Source organism: Martes martes (genome assembly GCF_963455335.1).
Source record: "Martes martes genome assembly, chromosome: 13".
Taxonomy (NCBI): Eukaryota; Metazoa; Chordata; class Mammalia; order Carnivora; family Mustelidae; genus Martes; species Martes martes.
In genome coordinates, this window is record NC_137901.1 from 37,566,496 (window position 1) to 37,593,119 (window position 26,624).

The 26,624-nt window shown below is 39.5% G+C and overlaps 1 protein-coding gene across 7 annotated transcripts in view; it reads right to left on the minus strand.

The window, feature by feature from the left end:
- The window catches only part of DTNA (dystrobrevin alpha), a 374,000-nt gene that overhangs the window by 165,166 nt on the left and 182,210 nt on the right, over window positions 1–26,624 (minus strand). For all 7 annotated transcript variants that reach the window (XM_080821015.1, XM_080821021.1, XM_080821016.1 and 4 more), the window contains one exon: window positions 26,494–26,623. The gene's annotated coding sequence lies outside the window, so the exon portion shown is untranslated. The remainder of the gene's footprint in view (window positions 1–26,493; window position 26,624) is intronic.

Below are 26,624 nucleotides of genomic sequence, written 5' to 3' on the forward strand. Positions count from 1 at the left end.
ATGTATCAGTGTAGGGACGCCTGGGTGGCTCAGTTGGTTAAGCGGCTGCCTTCGGCTCAGGTCATGATCCCAGCGTCCTGGGATCGAGTCCCACATCGGGCTCCTTGCTCCGCAAGGAGCCTGCTTCTCTCTCTGCCACTCTGTCTGCCTGTGCTCGCTCGCTCTCTCTCTCTCTCTGACAAATAAATAAATAAAATCTTAAAAAAAAAAATAATTATGATGTATCAGTGTAGGTTCATCCTTAGTAAAAAATGTACAATTTTGGTAAGTCATGTTGATAATAGTAGAAGCTATCCAGGTGTGTAATAACTTTTCATGTAACCATTCCTTTGTGATTTCTGCCTTTGCAAACATGCTTTTCTATCTCAAGTTCCATATTTTCTTTTACTACTTTATATATACCACATTACATGTTGGAATTGTCAATCCATATGGCATTTTCTTTCATATGAAGGTAGGTAGAGGCAAAAAAAGGAGTATAATTTTCCCCCCAAAAAGCCAAATTAATAGATTTCAGACATAAAACATTGTTATTTATTTAGAACAAATTATTTAAGGGGGCTCCTGGGTGGCTCAGTCAGTTAAACGTCCAACTCTTGATTTCAAACCAGTTTATAATCTCAGGGTTGTGAGACTGAGCCCCGTGTCAAGCTTCACATGCAGTGGTAGTCTGCTTGAGATGCTCTCTCTCCTTCTCCCTCTGTTACTCCCCTAGTTGCGTGCATGCCCTCTCTCTTTTTCTCATTTTCTCAAAAAAAAAAAAAATTAGAATTTAAAAAGATGATTAAAATAGTAAAGTAGTGTCAACACTGAATATTTGATAATATGCATACCAGGTAGTGGGGAATTACTATAATAATATTACCTTAAAATTTATCAGGCTAATACTATGAGAATGGAACCAGTTGATTGTTCCCTTTTTGTACATTAAGACAAATTATTCACTATCAGCAATGAGCTTACTCTTTTACTATCACACTGCACAATTATGGGTAAATTTAATCGTTATTGATGAAAGCCTCTATTGCTTATTGAACAAAGTCAACATCCTTTATAATAAGCTCTGATGAAACTATAGCAGACTCACCTATTGTTAGAGCTTTCTAAATGTTATTAATGGAATTAATTAAATTAGAAAGTAAATATCTGAAAATCATACCCCCCATTAGAAATTTCTACTTTTTTTTAAAGATTTTATTCATTTATTTGAGAGAGAGAGAGTGTGCATGAGAGAGAGCACAAGCTGGGGGAAGGGACAGGGAGAAGCAGACTCCCCAATGAGCAGAGAGGCCAACACGGGACTTGATCCCAGGACCCTGGGATCATGACTTGAGCTGAAGGCAGACACTTAAACAACTGAGCAACCCAAGCACCTCAGAAATTTCTGTTTTCTTTTTAGAAACATTAGCCTTTTACTATATACAGGGCTTAGAGTTTTATAATAAAGTCCATTTTATTCCCTGAATTAATCATTATGGCCTCTGTCGTCATGATCATCATCATGGTGTCATTACTTTTTTTTTTCATATGAAACATTTAAGAATATTTTTTAAAAGTCCAATTCTTTTTATGCAAAAATTACATGGTAATTACATTTTATTATTGAATAAAATACACTTTAGTGAAGTTATAGGTTTAAAAATAGCAATACCTAAAAATGGAACTTTACTTTAGAAATATTGTCTTGGGGTTCAACAGTTACCATTAATTTTATTGAAGAAGCTATAATAGTCACTACAATTCTTCTTCATCATGCCTCTGTTGAACATCTATCTCCTTAATAGAGGTAGATGTAGATAATTAGCTGTTTGTCTGAGAGGTTAGGGAGTTCTAGAAATTAAAGCTAAAATGTTCAGAAACACATCCAATCATTCAAAATGAACAATAAAGCATGATTTAAAGAAATGTTGACAAAAATACGATTTAATTAAAACACCTTGGCAACATTTCTAATTTAAAAACGAGCATATCAAAAATAATTTCACATCTTAAGAATGTAGGTATCAAAACAACTAGAAAAGAAACTTCATTATAGCCATTGTGGAAAACAGTGTAGAGGTTTCTTGAAAAACTAAAAATAGAACCACCATATGATCCAGCAATCTCTTTTCTGAGTATACCCTCAAAGGAAGTTAAATAAGTACATGGAAGAGATATCGGCACTCCCATGCTCATTGCAGTATTATTCACAATAACCAAGATATGGAAATGATGTGTTATCCACATATGAATGGATAAAGACATTGTGGCATACTCATACAATGGAGTATTTGTAAAGGAGATCTTGCCATGTGCAACAACATGAATGAACCTTAAAGACATTATACTAAGTGAAATAAGCCAGACACAGAAAGAAAAATACTGCATGTTCTCACTTACATGTGGAATCTAAAAAAGGCAAATACATTGAAGCAGAGAGTAGAATGGTGGTTACCAGAGTTAGGGAGGTGGGGGAAATGAGGAGATGTTGGTCAGCAGGTACAACTTTGCAGTTATGTGGGATAAATAAGTCTAGAAAGCTAATGTATAGCATAATGACTGTAGGTAATAATAGCGTATTACTGCACACTGGAAATTTGCTAAGAGAGTAGATCTCAAGTGCTCTTACCACATACCAAAAAGCAGTACCTAGGTGAGGAAAAGAAACATTAATTAGCTTGACTGTGGTAATCATTTCACTATGTATATGTGTGTACCGAATTATGTACAACTTAAATATATAGTTATTATTTAAAAAACAAAACTTAAAAGGATCTTGCATTATATGGACCTCTCAGTTATGTTGACCTGAGAAATGGACATGTACATATGGCCTAGTGTCAGGTGTATAAACATCACAGAAATCTGGGTATATATTCATTTTTACACCCATCTCACTCTAATGTCTCAGCTGGCTGATATCTTCGCCCACAGCAGCAAGGACAGAGACAATAGGAACTACAGGAACTGAAAAATAGTTATTTGTCCTTCCAGTTATAGAACGGATCTAGGTCTGATCAAGTATTTCAAATATGAGACAGTGGAATGCTAGTACTCTTCAGTAATTCCACCTCATCCACACTACTTCATCTCGCTTCTTTTATAAAGAGAGATTTAACCCATTCCAGCACTGCTGGGAAAGAAGATAGGGTGGTTAAGAGATCATTTACACGTTTATCTTTACTTCTTATCTGTCTCTCTTGTGTCTTCTCTTTGTGTCTCTGACTTTCTCTCCCTTCGTCTTTGCCCCCCCCTTTTATTTTTCCTTTAATATACCACTTTCTACCTCAGATATTGCCAGTATTGAGAACTTCACACTTTAAAATATTTTGCCGGGAACCATCTTTCACTCCTTCTTGGGAACTTCTTATTCTTAACTAATAACAACTTATGCTTGTGAAAATATTTGATGTTTCAGAGTTGATGCTCATAGCTTGTTCTATATTCCAAACAACACAGGGTAAAAGGAAAGAATGATTTCAGACACAACACGGGCATTTTACACATGTTCACTGTTAGTATAACGCTTTTGATATTTGTTATCATGGAAATAGTTCCCTCTATTCGCAATTATGGCCAAAAAATTGTTTTGAAAAGTAATTATAACTCCTTGCTCAAATTTAGAAGATGACCCAGATGTATAAAAACCAGAGAGACGAAGGAAATAACAATGAAAACCACAGAGGCCAAATGGTTTTCAGAAAATCCGTTTCCCTTTTTGAAGAAAGAGTGATATATGGCCAAACTTGGGATCATTTGCTTGGCATGTATCCAAATCACTCAAATAACTGATTTTAGCCAGGAAAATATTACTTTCTCTGATGAAAACACTCCAGGTAGAGAGTGAATCCGCCTGAGAAATGGGGGATGGTGTGGGTAGGGGAGGTGGGGGAGTGGTGGGTTGGGGGGTGGGGGGGGGTGTCTGCTCCTGTTTTGGTCAGGCTTTGTCCCTAAAGCTGCAGGGACAACTTTGTTCTATTTGTTCTGAGTCGAGAAAAGTTGGCTGCGTTAGCCTTTGGCTAAAACAAATTAAAGTAAATCCTAATGTCTTATGAGAAAGACAAGACATCAAACATCAAGTAGAAACCGTGAAGAAGGCAGCACCGTAAGTTACTAGTCAAGACATTTTCTGGTCCTCTAAATTGCTCTGGGGATATCAAAGCCACTTCTTTTGAAGCGAGCTGCTAGGGGGCCAAGTAAACAACGCGGGAGGAGGCTTCTGAGCTCTGGGAATGGCTGCTTCCCCACGCCACCCTGCATTGTTTACATTCAGCTCTCCCCAGCCTCCAAGCTAGAGTTCATTTTACGCTAACCCGTATTGTATTTGCTTCTATTTTTAAATCCTCTGAGGCACACAGAACCACAGTGTCTGAAAGGACAGAATACTAATGGAAATAAAATACGCTGTAAAAATTATAGATAACACTGACCCGCGCCTGTGAGATGAGGCTGGCAGGAATATGATGCAAGAGGAACAAATGCGCAGATACGATAAATACACAAAGTAACATGTGGGAGGACTTTGTCCTCCAGCTTAATTTAGTATACGAGACAAACAGCTTGGGACCCCCGATGCCGCTCATCAGGTGTCCTCTCGGAAAAGGGGACCATTTTCAAAGATCAAAGCAAGGAAGCACTTTGTCCAAGTTTTACATTGACCTGAAGACGCGAATTACGGCATTCTTACTACGTCTTTCCAGCTTTCCTTCTTTTACTTGCACGCGCACCCTCACACACACTACCAAAGAACTAGAGAAATTCACAACCTTTCAGACTTTCAAATTAATAAAGGGTGAAATCGGAGGGGAGGGAGCTGGGGGTGGGAGGGGGACAGGAGAAATTTGTCCTGTGCCCATGGAGGGCTAGGGGGGTGGAGGCGCCGGTGAAATTCCACCCAGCAAGTTATGCTCCTGCAACAGAAGAGTTCAGTTTCATAGATTCAGTGGTGCCTTACCTGGTTTTGTAGTGAACTGCACGAACTTGCCCCTAATTCTTCCCCTAAAGTCCTACATATGCTGAGAGCCATAGTATTTGACCTTACACATTTCCACAGGAGAAACTCCAAAGCAACCTTTAACTTCAATAAAACGCTGTGTTCATTCTTCCCCTTGTGCTCAACACACAGCAATCTAATACACCTCATCATGTGGTCCGTTGCCATGGTAGCAATGAATCCAGCTGCTGAAATACAAAAGACTGACAAAAAGTTGCCTTTTTCCCCCTCCACCCACCCTGACAAAGTCAGAGTTTTGTGGGTTTTTTTTTTTTTTTTTTCTGTATGACAAGTCTAATTTGAATATGTTTCTGGTGCTGACTCAACTTCGTGAGCAAGGAAGAAAAAAAAAAAAAGAAAGATAAACGAACAGCAGAGGTGTAAGAATAAGAGGTCCCCCAAAGCCTTTAAACAAACAAAATAACTATATGCATTTTTCAGTCGCCACTAATCCAAGATACTGGTCATTAGCTGCTACTTCTTCCAACCAAGTATTTTTGCCAGTTACTAACACAATAGAGAAATGCAGCAATGATGTCACAGCCCCTTTAAATATATATATTAAAGTTAAATAATACAGCCAACATGGATGCTGAAAACACGACATCAGGGTAGGAAGGGCTAGTCTCAAAGTGTTTTCCTAGAGCAAACTTCTAATCACAGCTCAGAGGTGGGAGGTAAAATTCTCCCTCTTCTTTTCATCTAACCCTGTGTTTAACCATTACTTAAACAGATTAAGTCTCAGTCCTATTTCAAGTGATCATAGATTTGGATCTGTGGTGACACAGCCTGGTAGAATGAACCAAATCATACTTGGGGGCTATATCTTAAGGGTAGGAATTTTGGAGTTAGGACAACAGCAACTCTGAAGAGTCCTGCCCCTATCCCCCTAAACCCATGGCTATGTAGTTATGATTTAAGGAACCACCTTTGGTTTATTCCCAGTACTTAAGGAAGCCTGACGGGAGGCCTGGGCAACAGGCTTGACCTTTTGTCAGCTGCGGTCCCTCCTTCCCACCATGGACATCCTTCATAGCTACCGCTTTCCACCCTCCAGCCAGCAGCTACTTTATCCCTGGGGTTCTCACTGCCACTCCCCTGCTTCCCCAGATTTGTTTACTTTCCAAATTCAGCTCATATTTCAGAATAATTCGTTGACGTATCTGTTCTCTCTCTTTAGACATGGACCCTCCCAGGAAGGGGAATGGGGTCTTACTCATCTTTGCCTACCATGTAACTAGCAAAGGGTTTGGAATAATGTAGGACTCACTGGCTATTGCTTGAATGGATGAGGCAGGGAATGTGTCAGCACAGTGGAGGAAAGCTCAGCTCCTCCAGCGCTGTGCTCACAGCATTCTCTGCAGTGGTTCAACCCCTGAGGGGTTTGCACAGGCTCTTCCTTGTTATTCCACGCTGCAAAGGGAGGCAGGCCATGGTAGCTCTTAGGAAGAGCAGCCAGGAAGTTACTCGGATGTGGGTTTGAAGTCCTACCCAGGCTAGCTTTGTGATCTTGGATAGATCATTTAAACTCTCTAAACCCCATGAAAATTTTGTAAAATTTCTACTTTAAAGAGTTATGACAAGGAATTAAATGAGATAACCCAAGGAAAATACTAAGCACTGTGCTTGAAACATAGTAAGTGCTCAATAAATTACCGCTAGTGCTGTTTAGCCAAACTGTTTATGAGTTTTGAACAAGAAGGACAACAAGAAAGCTCATCGACTCCTGACTTTCCCTTGCTGATAAAACTGTCATTTTCAACCACATACACATTTTCAATTATATGCTTCATAATATGAGCATAATCAGTGACCATTTTAGGCAACTAGCCTGGATTGCCTGCTCCTACTTAAAAACCATCTAGAGGAGATGACCAGTCAAAAAGTTTTAACATATTCCCAGTGTGAAATGGACTGTAAAAAGAGTATTAAAGTTGGTCGTCAATTAAAAAAATCTTTTTAATATGAAATACATGAAATAAAGCAGTTCATTTTGATATTTATATCGAATTCTCAATAAGTGGCTTATATGTTACTAGCAGGTTTTTTTCAAATCAAAATGGGGTATAAAGAATTGCCATCATAAAGAGCCTCAGAATAGAAATTATGTACAGAGATTACATTTTTTAACAGTTTACAGGTGTTGGCTTAACAGCAGCCTTTGGAAAGGTCACCTTGATCCTGATCCGTAACAGGGCCTATAAAGGGCTCACCACTACAGATTTCTTAGTTGCTTTTCTCCAGTCATCTAACTCAGGAAATGACCAGACACCAAAGCCAGCGACAAGGGAAAATTAGCATGAAAATCCCTTTGAAGCCTTATAGTGCAAAGAAGCAGCCAGAGTTTAAAACAAAAACAAAAACAATAAAACCCAAAACCAAGAAACAACAACAACAACAACAAAATAAAAACCTATGGTGGAGAAAAAGAACTTTCATGGCAGAAAGTTGTTATAAAGAATAAAATGAATGTTGTGCATTGCAAGATTTCTCTATCATTTTAAAAAAAAAAAGCCCTACAACAAACCTGTAGAGATTATTAAAATAGCTTTGGCACTTGGTACAACTCCGAAAAATCCTTCAACGTTGTGACTCATGATGACACAGTCCTATAAAGTGTGTAAGTGAGGTAGAGCAGGCAAAAAAAAAGGCAAGAAGCATATACACTGGAAAGTCAGAGCCCCTTAATCCTCTTCAGGACAGTTGATGAAGGAAAGACGAATGGAACCATGATTTTAATAATTCATAATTACTCTCATGTGTGGCTAGCTGAAAAGAAACTCTTTCACTGCTCGTCTTCATTTCTTTGGGAGTCTTTACTTTGTGTCTTTTTCCTCCTACAGATTGATTAGGCATCTCACGGTTCCTCATTTTTAAACTGAAGAGCCTATCATTTATCTAGTTAATGGAGACTATTCCTAGAGCGTAACTACGATTAGCAAACAGCCTTTGTCAGATGTTAAGCAACTTGTTTGATTCTCTCTCTTAAGCATTAGGGAAATATGATGTCAATATGTTTGGTTTCACAAGGTCTCAAATCCCCCTTTTGCAAATGTTAAGATTAACTTCTTGCTCAGTGGGAACAAAATTTGTAACATGATCCGTGCTGGTGTGACCCACTTAATTTCATATGAAGAATCCAATCACCGAGGGAAAAATAGTCTTTGAGACACAATGCTTCAGAATGTACCCTGGGAAGATGTGCCAAGCCCGGGGGGACGCATAGACCTGGGAGAGAGTTTATAAGATTGTTTGCTTCACCACTCTCTCTTCAGACACGAGGGCACCTAAAATCCCACAAACTCAAGGTAACAACGTGGGCTCAGAGGTCACACCCTTGAGTTAAGCAGCAAGGCTACCAAAAACAAAAACAAAAAAAACCCCAAACAAACAAACAAAATAAACCAAATCAAAACAAACTGGCTGCTAATGTCAGTGAAATTAAAACAAAACAAAAACAATCTGAACCTCTGCAAAATCAATTTTTTTCAGGTCACATCTTAAAATTGTTATTTTATAATACCACAAAGAGCTTTACTGTCAGGGCACTAGTTTAAATCAAATAAGAGAGCTTGTTCACAGCAACAACAAAAAAGATTGTGATCTATTGAATATTTTTTGCAGGAACATAGTTTCTTGGGCTGCTTTGAGCAGCTGACCTAAAAAATATTAATCGGATTAGTATCTGTTCTACTCATGAAAATTTCTTATGAAAGAACAAGGCTATTGCAAGGCATCTTGGTTTATATAACTCGATATCAAGATATTGTATTTTGATGTTTATTTTGATGTGATGCACTTCTCTTTCGAATTGTATTAACGGGGCTATAAATATCTGTGTCTAAATAGCACTGTGAAATTGATGGCTACACATTCTACAGATAACTTATTGGGATCCCCGAATCATTTTGTTTTGTTCACATATGGAAATTTATTCCCAAATTTCTGCATTTGGATTCGTCATCTTTTCAAAATTCACAATTATACAGTTATAGTCTGGATTCTTCCTTAGTGAAAAACACACTTGGTTTTGAAACTTAATAATAAAAGTGACATCACTTGCCCATTTTCTCACTGAAAGGTAGTATCACAAATCCAATGTAGGGAAGTTGAAAAATATAGAAAGATTTATGAAATAACATTAAAAACATATAATTTAACTATCGGAGGTAACTAGTATTGACATTTTGATGTATTTCTTAATTTTATGTACTAAAAATCCTGGATAACTTTGACTATAGTTTTCTTCTGCTTAAAGAAAGACATGTAAAATAAACACAGTATGATATTACAGATTTGTGGAAAATATTTTTTAATAGTTGCATAAAATTTCACTATTTGGATGTATTAGAATTCACTTAGCCATCCCTCATTGTCAAACATATATTTAGTCTTTTCCAGGTTTCTTTACCTAAACGATATATCTTTGTATGGAAATTTTGGGTTATATCTTGGGTTATTTCCTTAGAATAGATTCCTGTGCAGGAGGGGGAATTACTGAGTTTAAGTGAGAAAATTTAAGTATAGAATTTTATTTTTTTCTTATTCAAGCATAGCATTTTGGAATTGGAAGACCCATCCTTATAATTCAGTGGAATATTTCGTTTTATTGACGAGGAAACTGAGGTGAGATGACTGGCTCAAAGTCCTGCTACGAATTCTTCCTGTGCAAGAACCAGACAGGAGATCTTTGTGAGTCCGCTCAGCTTTCTCTCATTTCACCCTGCTGATTCTCAAAGGCAATTCATCTCTGAGGTGCTCCTTCGCAGTGCTGGTTTGGTGTCCTCTGTGAAACTCCACCAATGTGCTCCAGAGTCTGAGGCAGGAATGGGAGTTCCATGGAGGTGGATAACACAGTTTTATTTTTTATTTCTGTCAGAGAGAATCCACATGGCAGCATCGCTACAGTCACCTTTCACTTGATAGCAAAGCAGAGAGGATCCTGAGAAGCAGCAAATACTCCCTCAGGTCAAAAATCTGTCCTGAGGAGAACACAATGTTAAAAGGTTCCCAGAGAGTTGAGAGGTCAGGATGCTCATCAAGTTGGTGAGTTTAAATTGACAAAAAATTAGGCAGAGCTCTTTGATAGACCCCGAGGTCTTTTATGGCCTTATGTTCTGTTGGAAAAACAGAAGATCTGTGGGATTTGAGTGGCAGCCTGTTAGGTCACTTATAGGGGCAGGGGAAGAAGTACTTGTCTGGTCATCCTCTGTGACAATTCTATATCCTGGAAACCCAGGTGTGTTTGCACAGCCATGATGATGTCTTCGTTTGACAGAATATATTCCTTCTCAGTTAGAGGGAACAGGGAAGAACATTCCTGAAAATCGAGTCTACTCACAAAGTCAAGGAAACAGCCTTATTCCTGAGAATTCACTCTTGAAATTATTCATTTTCTTAGTCTGAATATGCAGTACACAGATATTATTATTTCTTGATCTCTTCTGTGTGACTTACTCTAAAATAAGATGACTTATTCTAATTCAATAAATTTTAATTAAGTGTCTTCTCAAACCACATATTGTATAGGTATAGGCAAAGAATATAGCCTACAACCTAGATGGGGAGATAGGATATGGATAAAGAAAATATAGCTGTAGATATAACATATGAAAAAAATATAATTGTCTTGGGAGTAGATAGATAATTAGGTCAGTTTAAGCAGAACACTTAAGGAGGAGGAAATCACCCATTCAGGGTGCCCCAAGCTTGGAAAGCAGTTGGCTACTGGGATATTAGGCGTATTTTCCCAGATTCTTTTACTTTGTATTTGGGTACTTGAACTACATTCGCACAGTATACATGCTACTGCTCGATGGAGGGATGCCTGATGTACCCTAAGAGCATATGCAGTGACCAAGATTAGATGTAGGAGTGATAAAAGCTACTGAGTTTTCTCTTCCCCTGTAAAGTACTCCTGAGAAAGGATAAGTAATTAAGTAGTTGGTGGCAATGTGAGGGGGGACAATGGGTAGTAGCTGCTTCTCCAGTAATATGTGTGTATATACCATAGGTAATGAGATAGAGAGATTAGGAAGCAAGTTCAATGTTATGTACCCTGCAGGCACTCAATAAAAAGTTAATTATTGATGCCGACTTTGATAAAAATAAAGGGTATTATAAAGTGAAGCAAGTCAGGAGAATGATTAAAGGCAAGACTGTAGGAGAAGAAATTATTAAGGAAAACACAGACTGAAAAATTGGAAAAGGATATAAGGTGATTTAAGGGGAAAGATTAAAAAAAGAAAGAAGCATATGTGGTTAAAGAGAACACATAGCAAAATCATCCAGGAGGTATAAGAGAGAGAGAGAACACTGAAGAAAAACACAATGGAGAAAGTTCTTTGAATAAACTAAGACGAGTGACAAACCAATGTCTGAAATGTCATTCCTTATGCCTAAATGAATTCTGTTATTGGAATGAATGAAGAAGAGTCCATTTGATAGTTGAACACATTTTCTATAAATTGACACATAACATGAAGATATCAGGCCCTTTAGACCCTTCTGGATGTCTCTGGTGGGAAACACTGCATCAGTAGAGATCATTCATCTGACGTGTCAGACGTTCCCATACGCGACACGAGGGAGTTCACGGTTATCCTTGCTCCATATTTCACACTGGTTAATTCCCCATCAGGCCACTGCCTTCTGTTTAGAGCCTCACTCGCAGTGAATGTGCAATGGAGAAATTGGAGAAAGCATTGTACAATGGTGAACAATGAACCGGAAGGGAAGTAACCTAGAAGCCTGGGAGGGAGGCACTTAAGCGTTTGAAAGGGTATCTGCACATAAATAATGGTGAGCAGGTGTTCTTCATTTTTTACTGAAGGCACCACAATTTGTGTTTGCCAGGTGAGACATCGGAAAGGACTTCTGACATAATAGCAAACTTATGGCATGTAAATAATACAAGGCAGAGAGACATTAGTTTCTACTTTGTTCATCGCAGATGAATAGTGTTTTTGGAGGACGTTAGCCACTCGCATTGATCATACACGTAAAGACACTTTACGTCCCGGTGGAAACACGGTTATGTGTTTATATGTTCCTATATACACACACCGAGAAGACAGAAACCTTAAGTCATACATCAGATCCTGTGGCTAGGATCACCCACCTGTACTATCCTACTTTTAGCAATAATATGCAAAGTGTTAAACACAAACACTATTTGTGTTATCTATTCAGGCTTTACGGTATCTTTGATAAACATTGTAGACTAATGAAAAAATGAAAGTAATGCAAAATATTTTCTGTTCACTTACAATTTCACTAGCCACAATTACTATTTTTGTTATTTACTTATCCATATCTGTCTCTAAGTAACTATGTAGCTTGATTTTCAAATGGATGGTTGAATGGTTGAAATGGCAATGGGGATAAAGAGCACACTTATCACTGTGAGCACTGAACCATGTATAGAATTATTCAATCAGTGTACTGAACACCTGAAACGAACATAAAAACCGTATGCTAACTATACTGGAATTAAAATCAAAAATTTAATTAACTAAAAACACACACGGAGACATCAAGAATGATAAAAATAAGTGAAAATGCAAAAAAGAGAAATAAAATAAAATGAATTGTTACTTTTAAAACTGTAGCGTTTTCCATAGTCTAAAGGAAGCTACAGTTTTCATGACTATCTTTGAGGAAGAATGCTCTTTTTTGGGAATAAACTTTAATGGGGCTACTATTTATATTATAAACTACTGGGCAAGAAAGTGATGAAGGAAGAGACATTAAGCCACCCTGTGTAACAGAGAAAACAAAACAAAACAAAACGCTCCCTTCATTGTGGGTGGTATAGCTGGAAAACTGTGAGTTATTAACTGGAAAGAGGAAGGGTCTGGTGACTAGAGCCAGGGAGAATGAGTGTAAGTTCTGAACACGGGGAACAAGGTCCAGGTCATAGGGAATTCCTATCAGTAGGGGAAGCAGTTTCTAAAACATGGTGGCCCAGGAGGAAATGGACAATAAGGATCCCTCTGAAGGGTACGACAATGGTCTAAGGAATAATGATGCTGATGACTAATTTTAATATTCTGACTTACAACATCTCTGTTATCAACAAGATTTTAGGAAAGCTTTAAGAATTGCTCTTAGCTTCACAGTAAGTCAGTGTCCAGCCTTGGAATGGGGCGTGAAGATAGAATATGCTCTCTAAGATGGTGATATTTGAGATGACACCTATTAAGAATGGGGAAGAGTCTTTTAGGCAAAGGGAGGAGCACGTGTGAGGTCCCTGAGGGGAAAGAGCCTGATGTTTTCAAGGAACACCAGAAGAACGGTGTGGTCGGAGCACTATGCAAAAAGGGCAGAAGGTCATGGCATGGAAAATTTGGTAGGCTAGGGCTTTGGAGGGACTCTAAACTTTATTCTAAGTACCATGGGAAGGTTTTGAAGGATTTGAAACATAAGGGTAACATGATCCAACTTCTCTTTTTAAAAGAGTATCCTGGCTATGGCTTCGAGAATGGACGGAAAGGGGCAAGAGTGTTTAAAGTGCCACCAGTCTGCGGGTCAACGGTTGACTCTGAACTAAAATGTTGACAGTGGAGACAACAGTGAGAAGTCCATACATTTTAAAATATATTTTGGAGACTGAATTGATACAACTCAGTCACACATTGAATGAGGGAGGATGAGTGAGAATAGAATATAAGGAAAAACTCCCAGCGTTCTGAAATAAATGGAGGTGCCATCTACTACAGACCAGAAGCTGGCTCCAGGAGCACGCCGAGGGAATGCAACGTGGGATAAGGCAAAATGTTGAATCTGAAATGTCTCTGAGTCAGTTAAGCAGTAATGTCACATAGGCTGTGTCTATATTTACCTGAAGCCCTGAATATAGAGCTTGAATGGAGATGTACAGGCAAGACCTGTAGGTACGTTTTTTAAAGCCCTGGTAAAAGGAGAACGTACGTGGAGAAGCGTACTCAAGACTCCTCTCTAAGAAAAAGGGCCAGGGAGGTAAGAGGAAATCCTTGTGAGTGTGTTTCTATGTAAGCTACATGGGAGTTCTTCAAGAAGGAAGGGGTGGTCTTTGGGTTGAAAGCTACTGAGATGTTGAGTAAGATGAGAACAGGAAAAGTATTCATTAGCTTTAGAATATGGTGATAATGACCACCTTAATAAAAACCTTTTTCATGAAATGGTGAAGGACAGAAAAATGTGGGGTAAGGGAGTGGAGTCAGATTAGGTAAATGATTTTTTGGGGGGGGGCGGGGAGAGAAAGCTGGATTTGTAGGGGAGCAGAAGTAGGGCAGCAAGTGAAAGGAAACATAAAATCAAGAGAATATTTCAAATATAGTAGACTCTAGAAAATATTTACATGCTGAGAAGAGTGGTCCATTAAAGGCAGAAAGACTGATGATATGGGAGAGAAAATAGCTGACTGCATTTGTGCAGTCTTAGAAGGTAAATGGGGGGGTGCCTGGGTGGCTCAGTGGGTTAAGCCTCTGTCTTTGGCTCAGGTCATGATCTCAGGGTCCTGGGATCGAGTCCCGCATTGGGCTCTCTGCTCAGCAGGGAGCCTGCTTCCCCCCCTCTCTCTGCCTGTCTCTCTGCCTACTTATGATCTCTGTCAAATAAATAAAATCTTTAAAAAAAAAAAAGAAGGTAAATGGGGACAAGATACAGAGTATATGCAGAGAAATTGCCTCGCCTGTGACATGAGAGGAGGATGCAGATGGGGGTGTATGTGTACAGTTAGGCAAGGAAAGAGGGGGTTCCTATCTAGTGACTACTATCATTTCAGTGAAGTAAGAAGCAAGGTTGCTAGCTCGGAATGAGGAATGGGGAGAATAATTTTTGTGCAAGGGGAGAAATAATGAGCTAATCATTATGGAGAGTTAGAGAGGGGCTACGGAGAGAGTAGGAGAGCCATAGATTGTTGCAAGCACATCTGATGCAGTGATCATGAGTCTAGGATGCTCAGCTGTGTGGCTTTAACAAAGCTCAGTCAAAAACGTATGGGTAAGTCAGGTGAAGGGGTTCATCTACCCAGCTTGGCTATTGTCTGGTGAATATGGTGGGAGGAAAGACATGCAAGGGAGTTGAAGGTACATAAAGGGAGATGGACCATGGAATCTAACCAGGCAAAGAGGGAAGTAAAGACAGGAGAGATGGGTATTGGACAGTGAGAAAGAACCAGGACAAAAAGATTCTGTAACAAACACAAAGAATAGCAAGTGTGGAGATCAGAACAAAAGAGCTGGAAGGGTAGGATGTGGTGTTTGGAGAGGGGGATATCTTTCTTGCTTTTCTGATGGTGGACTGGTTCAAAGAAGTAATGGCTGAGGTCACGTGGAGGGATTTATTTCTGGATATGAGGAAGGTATTGATTGGATCATCCATGGGTACACTGAAGTTATCAAGAATAAAGCACTTAAGCAGCACAAATCAAAGTTCTGTAGGAAGCAGAGTTAAGCTCTTTCCCTGTGGTCTATGGCTGGGTGGATTTTGTATGGTGGGAGGTGATGGTGGCTTTCTTTATCATTGCATTGTTAGAGGCTCCTTAAGTATTACTTCAACACCAGAGGAAAACAAGGCTGAGAAAGGGGTAAGAAACAAGGTCCTGAGCATAAGCTTTGAACTTTTGAATCTACCCTTATTTGAAGCCTAACCATTCCTATTTTGTTGTTAGCCTAAGTGATTTTTTTTTTTTTTTTTTTTTTTTTTTAGCTTTTATTTATTTGGGGGAGAAAGAGAACACATGCAGGACAGGGAGGGGTGGTGCAGAGGGAGAGGGAGAAGCAGGCTCTCTGCTGAGCAGGGAGCCCAGTGCAGGGCTTGATCCCAGGATCTTGGGATCATGACCTGAGCCAAAGGCAGACGCTTCACCCACTGAGCCACCCACACACCCCTAGCCTGAGTGATTTAAAAAAAAAATTTTTTTTAATCACTTGCCAACACAAGGCATAAACTAATATAGATTGGTCTATTTCACAAAAAAGAAATATTTGGAAATATAATGGATTTGTTGTTTATCTAATATCCATTTTTCTTTGCTAGCAGAATTTTTTTTTTTTAAAGATTTTATTTATTTATTTGACAGAGAGCGATCACAAGTAGGCAGAGAGGCAGGCAGAGAGAGAGGGGGGAAGCAGGCTCCCCACTGAGCAGAGAGCCCGATGCGGGGCTCGATCCCAGGACCCTGGGATCATGACCCGAGCTGAAGGCAGAGGCTTAACCCACTGAGCCACCCAGGTGCCCCTAGCAGAATTTTTTTTATTATGAATTACTTTTATTAACATATAATGCATTATTAGCCCCAGGGGTACAGGTCTGTGAATCATCAGGATTACACATTTCATAGCACTCACCATATCACATACGCTCCCCGGTGTCCATAACCCAACCACCCTCTCCACACCCCCTCTTCCCCCAGCACCCCTCTGTTTGTTTTGTGAGATTAAGAGTGTCTTATGATTTGTCTCCCTCCCAATCCCATCTTATTTCATTTATCCATACTTCCACCATAGGCCTCAAGGAAAGGGTCAAAGTCAATCACTGCTCTTGTAATCCCCTCACTGGTGGTGCCAGTAAAATATAAAGGGAAATCTGCTAGGGGGAGTGGAGTGCATTGAGCAGTGTGATGGTTAATTTTATGTACCAACTTAACTGGGCCATGGGGTGCCCAGATAGTTCATTAAATAATATTCTGGATATGTCTCTGAGGGTGTTTCTGGATGAGATTAACATTTGAATGGATAGATTTAGTAAAGCAGATTGCCCTCCCCAATATGGTTGAGTCATACAATCTGTTGAATGCTTGAAAAGAAGGAAATGCTGAACAAGAAAGAATTTTTTTCTTTCTACTTGATGGTCTTTGAGTTGGGACATTGGTCTTCTCTTGCCTTCGGACTCATATAGAACCTACTTCATTGGCTTTCCTGATTCTCTGGCCTTGCAGATATGGGGGCTTCTCAGCTTCCATAATTGTGTGAGTCAATCCCTTATAAAAAAAAATCTCCTTCTCTATATGTTCTATTAGTTCTGTTTCTCTAGAGAATTCTACTACAAGTAATAGTCCTCAAAAACTCATAGTCACCAAGAAACTTGGAATGTGGCCTTATTTGGAAATAGTCTTTGCAGATGTAATATATTAAGGACCAAGAGGAGCTCATACTGGGTTAAAGTGGGTCCTAAGTGCCATGACTATATTCTAAGAGGAGAGGACAATGAGAAAAAATACTCAAGAGCAGGCCACGGGAAGATGGGGGCAGAGATCTGAGTGATTCAGATATAAGCCAAGGAAGCCAACGATCACTGGAGCCACCAGAAGTTAGGAAGCGTCAAGGAAGGAGTCTTCCCCAGAGTCTTTAGAGGGAGCATGGCCCTGCCCACATCTGAATTTCAGAATTCTCTCCTCCAGAACCAAGAGAGAACAGACAGCTATTATTTTTAAGTTACTGAGTTTGCATTCATCTGTTATAACGTCCCTAGAAAAGGAATACAGGGAGTTTCTGGGAAAGGTCTCTTCACCCAAAAAAGAGGCTGACGGGGAGAAAAGAAAATGTTGGTGGATGAGGACATGGCAAAAGATTCCACGTGGCTGAGGCCCAGGCTGGGTGGTGACTCAAGGTCCAAGAAGAGCCTCAAGAGGTAGTAGGGTTCCTGTCCCCATCCCTGGAAGCACTGAGAAGCAGCAGATGCCCACGTGAAGGACCAGGTCAAGGGAATTATGAGTGGAAAAGTGAAACCATTCTCTGAAATAACATGCTCTCTCTCCCTTTCTCTCTCTCAAATAAATAAACACATCATTTAAAAAGAAGACTGAAATATTTTCCCCTCCCAAACCGATCGAAGAGAACCATACACATTTGGAAAAAGCTGTTTGAGAACATGAGTCCCAGCAGACATTTCATTCTCTATTCTGGACACAGTCTATCAAAGACATTAGGATCTGGTCTTGTTGCTTTTTCAGTCATTCTCTTGTCCCCTATCACATCATCGAGAAGAACATTATATTAAATGCTAATTCTCATTGTTATGACTTAATGAGCTACTTCTGAGGAAGCGGTTTCACCAGCCCATGAGAAACGTCTGGAATGTCTAGGGCTGAATCGAGGCTTAGGTCACCCAGCTGAAACTAATGTCAACGTTTCAGTTACTCATTTATGTTCTTCAGCCTCTTGGACACACCTCCCCTGGTTCCTAGGCAACCACAGCTTTCCGCACTTAGTCCACATTAAGCAGGAACTCTTATGTGTGAATTTGGAAACGATCTATTTTAATGAGAAGGCAATCGTGAGCCGAACCAGACTGTTATCTTTGTTATGAAGTAGGACATAACGCGGGGGACTTCCCTTGTTTTTCAGAACGCGGATTAATAACACTTGACTGACAACCTTCATGTTTGCAGGTACAACCGACACAAGAGCCTCAGAGCTGGAGGCTGTGGGAAACCTCCGAGGAATCCTTTTTATCAGATGGAGGAATTCCCGTTAAGAACTGCGTCTGGGACAGGGATTCACAAGCCCTGCTTCTCAGGCCCCTTTTGCTCTTCCGATGGTGGGGGGTGGGAATGGTGGGGGGTGGGGGGGTTGGCTGGGGTGGGGGATGGGAGAGTGTTTATAACCGGGTAATTTTACCGCTGTACTTAATGTCTGCAAATGTTTCTTGCCAAAGAGACTTGGAAGCGCTGTGGGAATTGCCAGGGATTCAGGTGGTGGCATGCTTCGTGTTACTCGTGGTGGCACTGTTGACCACGCAGGAGGTTCATGAGCCGAGCAGGGCTCTGTCTGTGCAGGTATCAAACGGAACTCTCCCGAATTGAGGTCATGAGAGGCTCATTTGCAGTCACTGAATGGGAGGAAGGGAGCCTTCTCTGGAACACGATGAGCCTTTTTTTTTTTTTTAAATCTCCAAATGTGCCTTCTGTGGATGCTACTAGTCTGGGAAGAAATTCAACTTCAGAGTTGTTCGTACACGTCAGGAAGGGACAATGTCATAATAAGAACATGCTCTTAGAAAAAGACAGCCACCTCACTTATCTATCTATGCAGCTAGAACTGGAAGAAAAATTATGGCAAATATTTATTTGAGTCTGAACGTGTATTCTACACACACATAAACACAGAAAAACTTCCAGCCCACTGTTACATGGAATTGTAAGGAATGACAGAAAAGAGAGCTAAGGTATTCATCTATTTTGATCATTTGAAACTATCTGATTCACGGTGGAAGATTTTGCTGAAGTAAAGTGTACAGATTTAAAAGTCAGGTTTTGTAAGTTATAAAAATCAACTGATGGTTGAAATACAGGCTAAAACGATAAACTGTCATTCATATGAATGCACTAACATCAAAGCACATTATGATTAACTTTTGTAAACACATCATAATCTTAGTTTTCGATAGGAAAGCATTGTTCCATCCATTCTTCTGATGATCACAGTTTTAAAAATCATACTTACAAAAAGGTAAATAGCATCCTGCAAACTCTTCTGGGAAATTAAAGGGGAAATCGGCACACAAAAGATAACTCAACAAACAGGGACATAACCTGGAGCTGTGAATAGAAGTATTATTTTTTCTAAGATACTATAAATTTATTTTACTCAAAGATAGGCACTGCAGTGTACCTATGATACTTGTATTTTTTTTTAATTCTTTTTCACTCTGTAATATGAAAAAGTTATCCATACAACAGCAGGAGACCAAAGACACAGGCCGGTATCTTTCTGTTTTTTAATAGATGGGGTATTTATAGATTTTACTATTTTACATTTTTAAAAGAAAGGAATATGCTACAATCCCTTTAGCTGCCATTTTTAGCGTCACATTCTGCCTGTCGGCACCTGGACTCTTTTGGTCTTCCCATTCAGGGGCAGTTTACGGCTTTTGTGCTGGGGTCTCATACACATGCACACCAGACAATAAGCAGGATGTGAGCCGGGAAGGCATCTCTGCTTTTGCTCAGCCATATGTCCAACACCTAGCAAAGCTCCTGATAGTTCTCAATAAGTACTTGATGAACAGTAAATCTACTTCTTTGTATTGTAAATAAAACCCAAATCGACCTTGTTTTCTTTGTCTTTCCTTACATGTCAGAACTCCTCTTGGAGGAAAATAAGATCAAGAATACACTAATACTGGCTAGTTGTATGATGGACAGGAGGTAGGTGGTAGGAGACTCACCCAGGGCCTAGTTGTGACTTTGCCGCTAATCTGGGGGGTTGTACTTAACCTCTCGGCCTCAACTTTTGCAAATGTAAGATGAAGAGTTGCTATGGTCTCAATGTTTGTGTTGTCCTGAAATTCATACGTTGAAATCCTAATGTCGAATGTGATGGTATTACAATGTGGGGATCTGGGGTTGATTAGGTCATTGGGGTGGAGTCCTCATGGGTGGGGTGAGTGCTTTGATAAGGAGGCCTAACAGGGCTCCCTAGCCGCTCCTGCATGTGAGGACACAGAGCAAGGGGCTGCTTTGAACCAGAAAATGGGCCCTCACTAGAATGTGACTCTGCTGGTTGGTGTCTTGATCTTGAACGTCCCAGCCTGTGGAACAATGAGAAATAAATCTCCATCTTTTATAAGCTGCCCAGTCTCTGGGATTTTGTTATAGAGGCTTGAATGGAGTAAGACAGGGGTCCAGGATAAATAATCTGAAATATCCTTTCTGATACTTAAATCCTGTGATTCTAAGACATAATCTGTGGCAAATCAAAGCAGGATGTTACCTGAAATAATTATGCCTTATTTATCTCAGGCCCCCAGGGGTCTAGCACAGAGCCTGGGAACCTCAGAGATGTAGAATATATATTTAAAGAAAAAAAATGAGTAAATGATCATTATAGGTATAAATGTGGCCTAAGCATCATCAGGATTTTTCACGAGTGGAAGAACCCCTTCTCTATGGATACTGACTTTTGCAATTAAAATGAAGTCAGAGATTGGTTTTGGCAAATTTTTAGTTTTATTCATACCAGTTATTCTTATACATGATTTTTGAATAGTGTGATTTCTAGAAAAATTCAGAACATATTATGTACTCTGTTAAGAAGGGCCAATGGTGTCATGCCTACAGAATTTTTATTTTCATACAAATTTTTATAGTTAATTATAAATACTCATTTCGTAAATATTTTTAAGGAGAAAAAAGAAAAGAGGGCAGAAATCCTTGCCTTCAAAAGGCCCCAGCACTGGTGGTGATTCTATATAAATAGCCCTAAAATTCTATCAGTCAATAGTGTTAAGACATCATTTCTGAGCTTCATCAATACATGAGGTTTTTGCATAGTCTCAGAACCACAAGGTGTTGTACCTTTGACAATCTTGTTCCACAGAAATAGTCCTAATTTTAGCATCAGCCTAAGCATAAACTTATTTGCCAATGAGAACCAGATCTATAGACTTATAAATAGCTTACTTCTCAGGAAGTATTTTAAATGGAAAATTCTAGCATTATCTTACATACATATTCTTCTTCCAGGATTAAACTGGAAAGCTCTTTTAGTGAGGCAGTTTGCTGCAGTGGAAAGATAGGACTTCACACTCTCATTCTGCCACTTAGCAGGTACGTGACATTGGCAAGTTACCTACACTCTCGGAACCCTAGTTTTCTTATCTGAATAAGGGGGGAAACAATAGCTAATTTGAGAGGATATTACGAAAATTAAATTAGATAATGCTCATGGAGCATGTGCTTGGGTGCTTGGCGCAGTGCCAGCAGATCCCCTCTGTAAGGTGATCTAAGGGAGCTCCCCCTTTGCTCGTAATGCTGGACAAAGTGCTACGATCTTCATTCACCACACTTGAAGCACGTAAGCACATCTCCAAATACGACCCCCCAGACTTCATTCAAAACCAAAAAAGGAGGCTGCTGTGGGCTTGGTATAGGTGATTCAAAGAGAAAGAAAAGACTTGGCATTTGTCCTTAGTGAAAATTTTAGAGGGAAGATACACAGATAACAGGAGAAATGGCATGAGGCTGTGAGTGATTGAATGAGATCCCTTTTCTTTCTCTTGACTACAACCGGAGCTAATCTGGTAATGGCCTAAAGGGCCATGTGAATTCAAAGAAAGACAGATGACAACTGCTGACCCAAGAGGAGGTCATCAATGACTTCAGTGAGATGGTAGCAGAAACGGCTCTGATGGATCTTGCACAAGGACTGGAATATTGCAAGTTCCTGGAGAGTGCCTGTGTGTACATGGGTGACAGGGGTTTGCAGAGGAGCACGAATGCCAGGAGCGTCTAGGCAGAGGAGCCAGCGTGAGCAAAAGTCAAAGCACAAAGAGCACGGCTTAGAGTAGGTGGATCAGATGATTCCTGAGCTAGCCAAGATCAACTGATGAGGAGCAAAGTAGACCTTGAAGCTCAAGAGGTTTGTTGTGCCTGTATTGTGACACACTAGGGAATACACGGGATGGATTTTGTTCTGCAGTCGATGAGGCAGCCAGCACGGGCTTCAAGACTGTAGTGGCTTAGGGTGATTAGATCTTATTGGCTCCTGTTCATGGGGCACCTGTGATGTACCAGAAACTGTGCTTTGTTGTTTTATGTATCTCCTTTTCTAGTCTTCATAACAAATTATACATAACTTTTCAGGTAAGGATCTAAGGCTCAGAGAGGTCAAGTAACTCACTGCTCAAGATTACACATTCTTCAGTGGAGCAAATGAAATAAAAGGAGGAATAGGATTTTTAAAATATGAATTTCAGGTTAAACCATTAAAGCATGGGACTAATGAAATTTGAATGTAAATTAGGAAGCTGACTTAGACAGCCATGTTTTAAAAGAAAAGGAGAATAGGAACACTGAAAGAGGGAATTTGTGGTTCAAAGTGAGGCCATTCAAACTTAGGGTGAGATCTCTTAATATATAGGCATGTTCTGAAATGATGTAAGATTTTTAATAATAAAAAAATGTTGGTTCTGTGTTTGAAAGATACTTCATGATTATATTACATGAGAGAGAGTGAGCGTAATAATTAAGAGTGCAGGGTCTGAAGCCAGACTGTCTAGATTTGAATTTTTACCCCCAACTTAACCTCAGCAGATGTTTTAACTTCCTTGGCCCTACTTTCCTTATCTTTAAATAAGGAGATATAATATTACCTATGACAGGATTGTTTAAGCATGAAATGAAGTATATGTCTATATAGAATAGTGTTTGGCATAAAGTAAGAGCTCGGTAAGCATTAGCTATCCTTGCTTTGGGCCGTAGTCTTCATTCCCCAACCGTTTATTTAGAAATTATCTACAGTGAACCAAGGATTAGGCCAGTTTCCAGGAATACCAAGGTGGATTACAGATGATTTCTGTCTTTAAACATGTTTGATTATTTCCAATATCATATTTTGTGGCTCAGCAGAGATACTCCTGATTACATCTTGTTCAAAGCACTTTCCTGCACTATTTAGGCACCAGTGATTTAAAATCTCCATTTACAATGGAGAGTACGGAATAATACCCCCGCTCCTCCTACCCTTCCTCTAATATGACATTAAGATCTGTTCAGCCTGAGCTTTCTTTTATGACGTGTTTCCCTTGACCAACTAGGCAACATCATGAAGTTAGTGAGATTAGTTCCATAGCCCCCTTCTACTTATGTGTACCAAATCCTGAGAAGCTGAGTGTTTGCTCCCTCAGGAGTCTCTGGCCTGCTAATTCATTAGACTTTTGTGTGATGTACTATGTATTATTAATGGATGCATTTCTTTCCCCGAGAGTATTTTTTTTTCTGAATATGACTTTATAAAGCCTCATTTCCATAAGGTAGAGAGAAATGTTAATGATTAGAATCTTCAGTGCTGTACCTAACCTAAGGAAGCTTTGTTTGGAGAATATCAGTTATGCACTGCATCTTAAACCACACCATAAAGCTATTCATTCCCCTGTCTCTCAATTTTGGGTTATCAAGGGATCCAAGTAATTCTGCTTGTGATAGCATTTTCACATTGTCTGAAAGGATTCTCAATTAGGCATTGCAGGTTTAACATTGACATTGTTTGAACAAATGAAAATTGTTGGTAGGAGGGACACCATGTCTTTTTGAAGGTACCCACAATATGTTAAAATGGACAGATGAATAGACACGATAACCTCCAAGAAAAGATTGAAAAGGAAAATGTCTACATCAATAAATGAGAAGGAAATGAAAAAAAGCAAGGTTTAAGCGTTAAAATAACTCAGGGAAGTGATTTCATGAAAAGCTACTTTAATATCAAGGAAGCCCTTTATAGCAGGATTGTTGAAACAGTGGTGAATTGTTTACCTGCCCAAAAAAGACAGATACAAAGTGGCATCCGATCACTTAACTTTCTAACAGAGTCAGTATTTATTATAGGAAATGGGAGCTGATCAGATCATAAGGCATCTTCAAGTAGCAGACAACCATTACCCAAAGAGGTCAGATCCATAGTCAAATAGATCTGAAGCTCTGGACTTCAATGTGAATGCAGGAATGGGACTGAGGCCCGAAGAAGCAGTTCTTATCTGTACTTTATGAAATGAATTTAAAAACTAAACATCGTATTTGGTACATATCTGAGAATTTTTTTTAGAAGATTTTATCTATTTATTTGAGAGAGAGAGAGAGAGAGAGAAAGCACACAAGCAGGGGGAGGCACAGAGGATGAGAGAGAAGCAGACCCCCTACGGAGAAGGTGGCCCAACTCCATCTCAGGGTCCTGGGATCATGACCTGAGCCAAAGGCAGCCGCTTAACTGATTAAGCCACCTAGGTATCCCCATATCTGAGAATTTAAAAATTTTCCTATTAATTTGATATGCAAAATAAGAATATGACAACGATTTTGTTAGCAGCAACAAATTAATGCTACAACGTTGTACAGTTTAGAATATGGCTTTCGATATATTTAGTTAAATTTTTTTCAGTGTAGAAAAATACAACTCTATGTTTTACTTGAAGTGTACCTCCTGAGATTATTTTTCTTGGCAGAAGCAAGTGATCCTTGTTCATTTTTTCCCTAATACTTGTGGGAGAAATTAATGAAGGCCTGGTTGGTCAATTAGAATCTAACCAAGAAAAGGGAAAACACTCTAAATATTTTAAACAGATGGAATTTAATCTAGAGAAATGGTTACATGGATGATGGAAGAATTTTGAGCTAAACAGGGATCAACTGGGAGATCAGCAGAGGCAGGAGGCCAAAGGCATTACCACCCACAGGTCTCAAGGGAGAAAGGGAAGAGGTGATATTAGTGGAGCTCAGAGTTCAAAGTCACTGGGGGAAGCTGGAGACAATGGGGTGAGTCTTGGTGGGAGGATATACTGCCCATAGCGGTCAGTCCCTATGGAACAGTAGAGTAGGAGCAGAGCAAGGAAGGGACGAGAAGGTAAAAGCTGTCACAGACTAGCAGAACTGGAAAACAGTATTCAGTAAACGTGTTTCTCATTTTCATTTTCTCCTCCAGAGTGTTATGCTAGGTGAACTGATTTACTGATAGTTTTAAAGCACTCTACGCTTAGCACCTGGTAAGTGTGTTCCACAAATATCTTGTAAATAAATGAAATCACCATTTTAGTTCCACATATAATCTCAATAAAACAAATTTACACACCCCAAAGATTATGAGAGAATGAGCACCTTTACTTTGAAGTTAATAAAAAGTATAAAGGAAACATCAGTATCTTCTGGTTTAGATTAAGAAAGTGGCCAATGCTCTATCAGTTGCATTGTTCTATTCAGAATTGTGAACAGAGGTTTATTCTGACATTCTGGAAATCACCATTCTTCAAAGTAGATCATAAAACCACACTTTGAAAACTGGACTCTGGAAAAGGTGGAAAACCACACAATTTCCTAAAGAAGACCACCACTCAGTTCCTCCATTCCTTTCCATTCTGCTGAGAAATGATAATGGTAGATTGCCGATTAATAGTAAAGCACCAATTTGCAGGCTTTCGTCTTTTGTAGCATGGCAAAGTAATTATGGATGATGATGTAAAAAATATTTACCCACCCTTTTTACGGTCAAGCAAAACCAAGCTTAATGTGTGTGAGCACATGTGTGTGCTTAATCATACAGAGCAGTTTAAAAACCACACCTAACCTAAACCATGTCCTACTTGAATTTAAGCAGGATAAAATCACCCCACGGGCAGCCTCTGGGAAGTTACCCTTGTATCGCACACACAGACTTGGTACCGATTCCATGGTCACTACTGCCATCAAATTTTCCTCTAGCAGTTTTGCCTCATTCTGACTTATTACTCTGATACTAAATACTTCTACATATTTAAAAAATGAGATGACCTTTAGAATAGAATGAAGTATTCCAGCATTTGCTTAATGGGAGCCTGGAAGAATGTCAGGGTGTCTGTATCTCATACCTCACACTTCAGGAGATTCCTGACAACAACAACAAAACCAGGAAAGGCACAGAAACTAAGTCTTTTACCATGTGGCCCCTCACCAGAAGTACAGAACACTGATAACATTCAACCCCATTTTCTTTTCATGCAAAGGAGAGAAGCACTTTTAAGGGAAAATAGTGCAATGTCCATCTTAAATTCTTTGTTTTAGACACACTCACCTAAAATTCAATGAAGAAACAGCATGAACTTTCCAAAACCATCTATTTTCTCTTCTTTGAAATGGCAGTTGACTATGGCATCTAAAGACTTCCCAAGAACTTCATCCAGGGATTGGTAAGTTTTATTTATC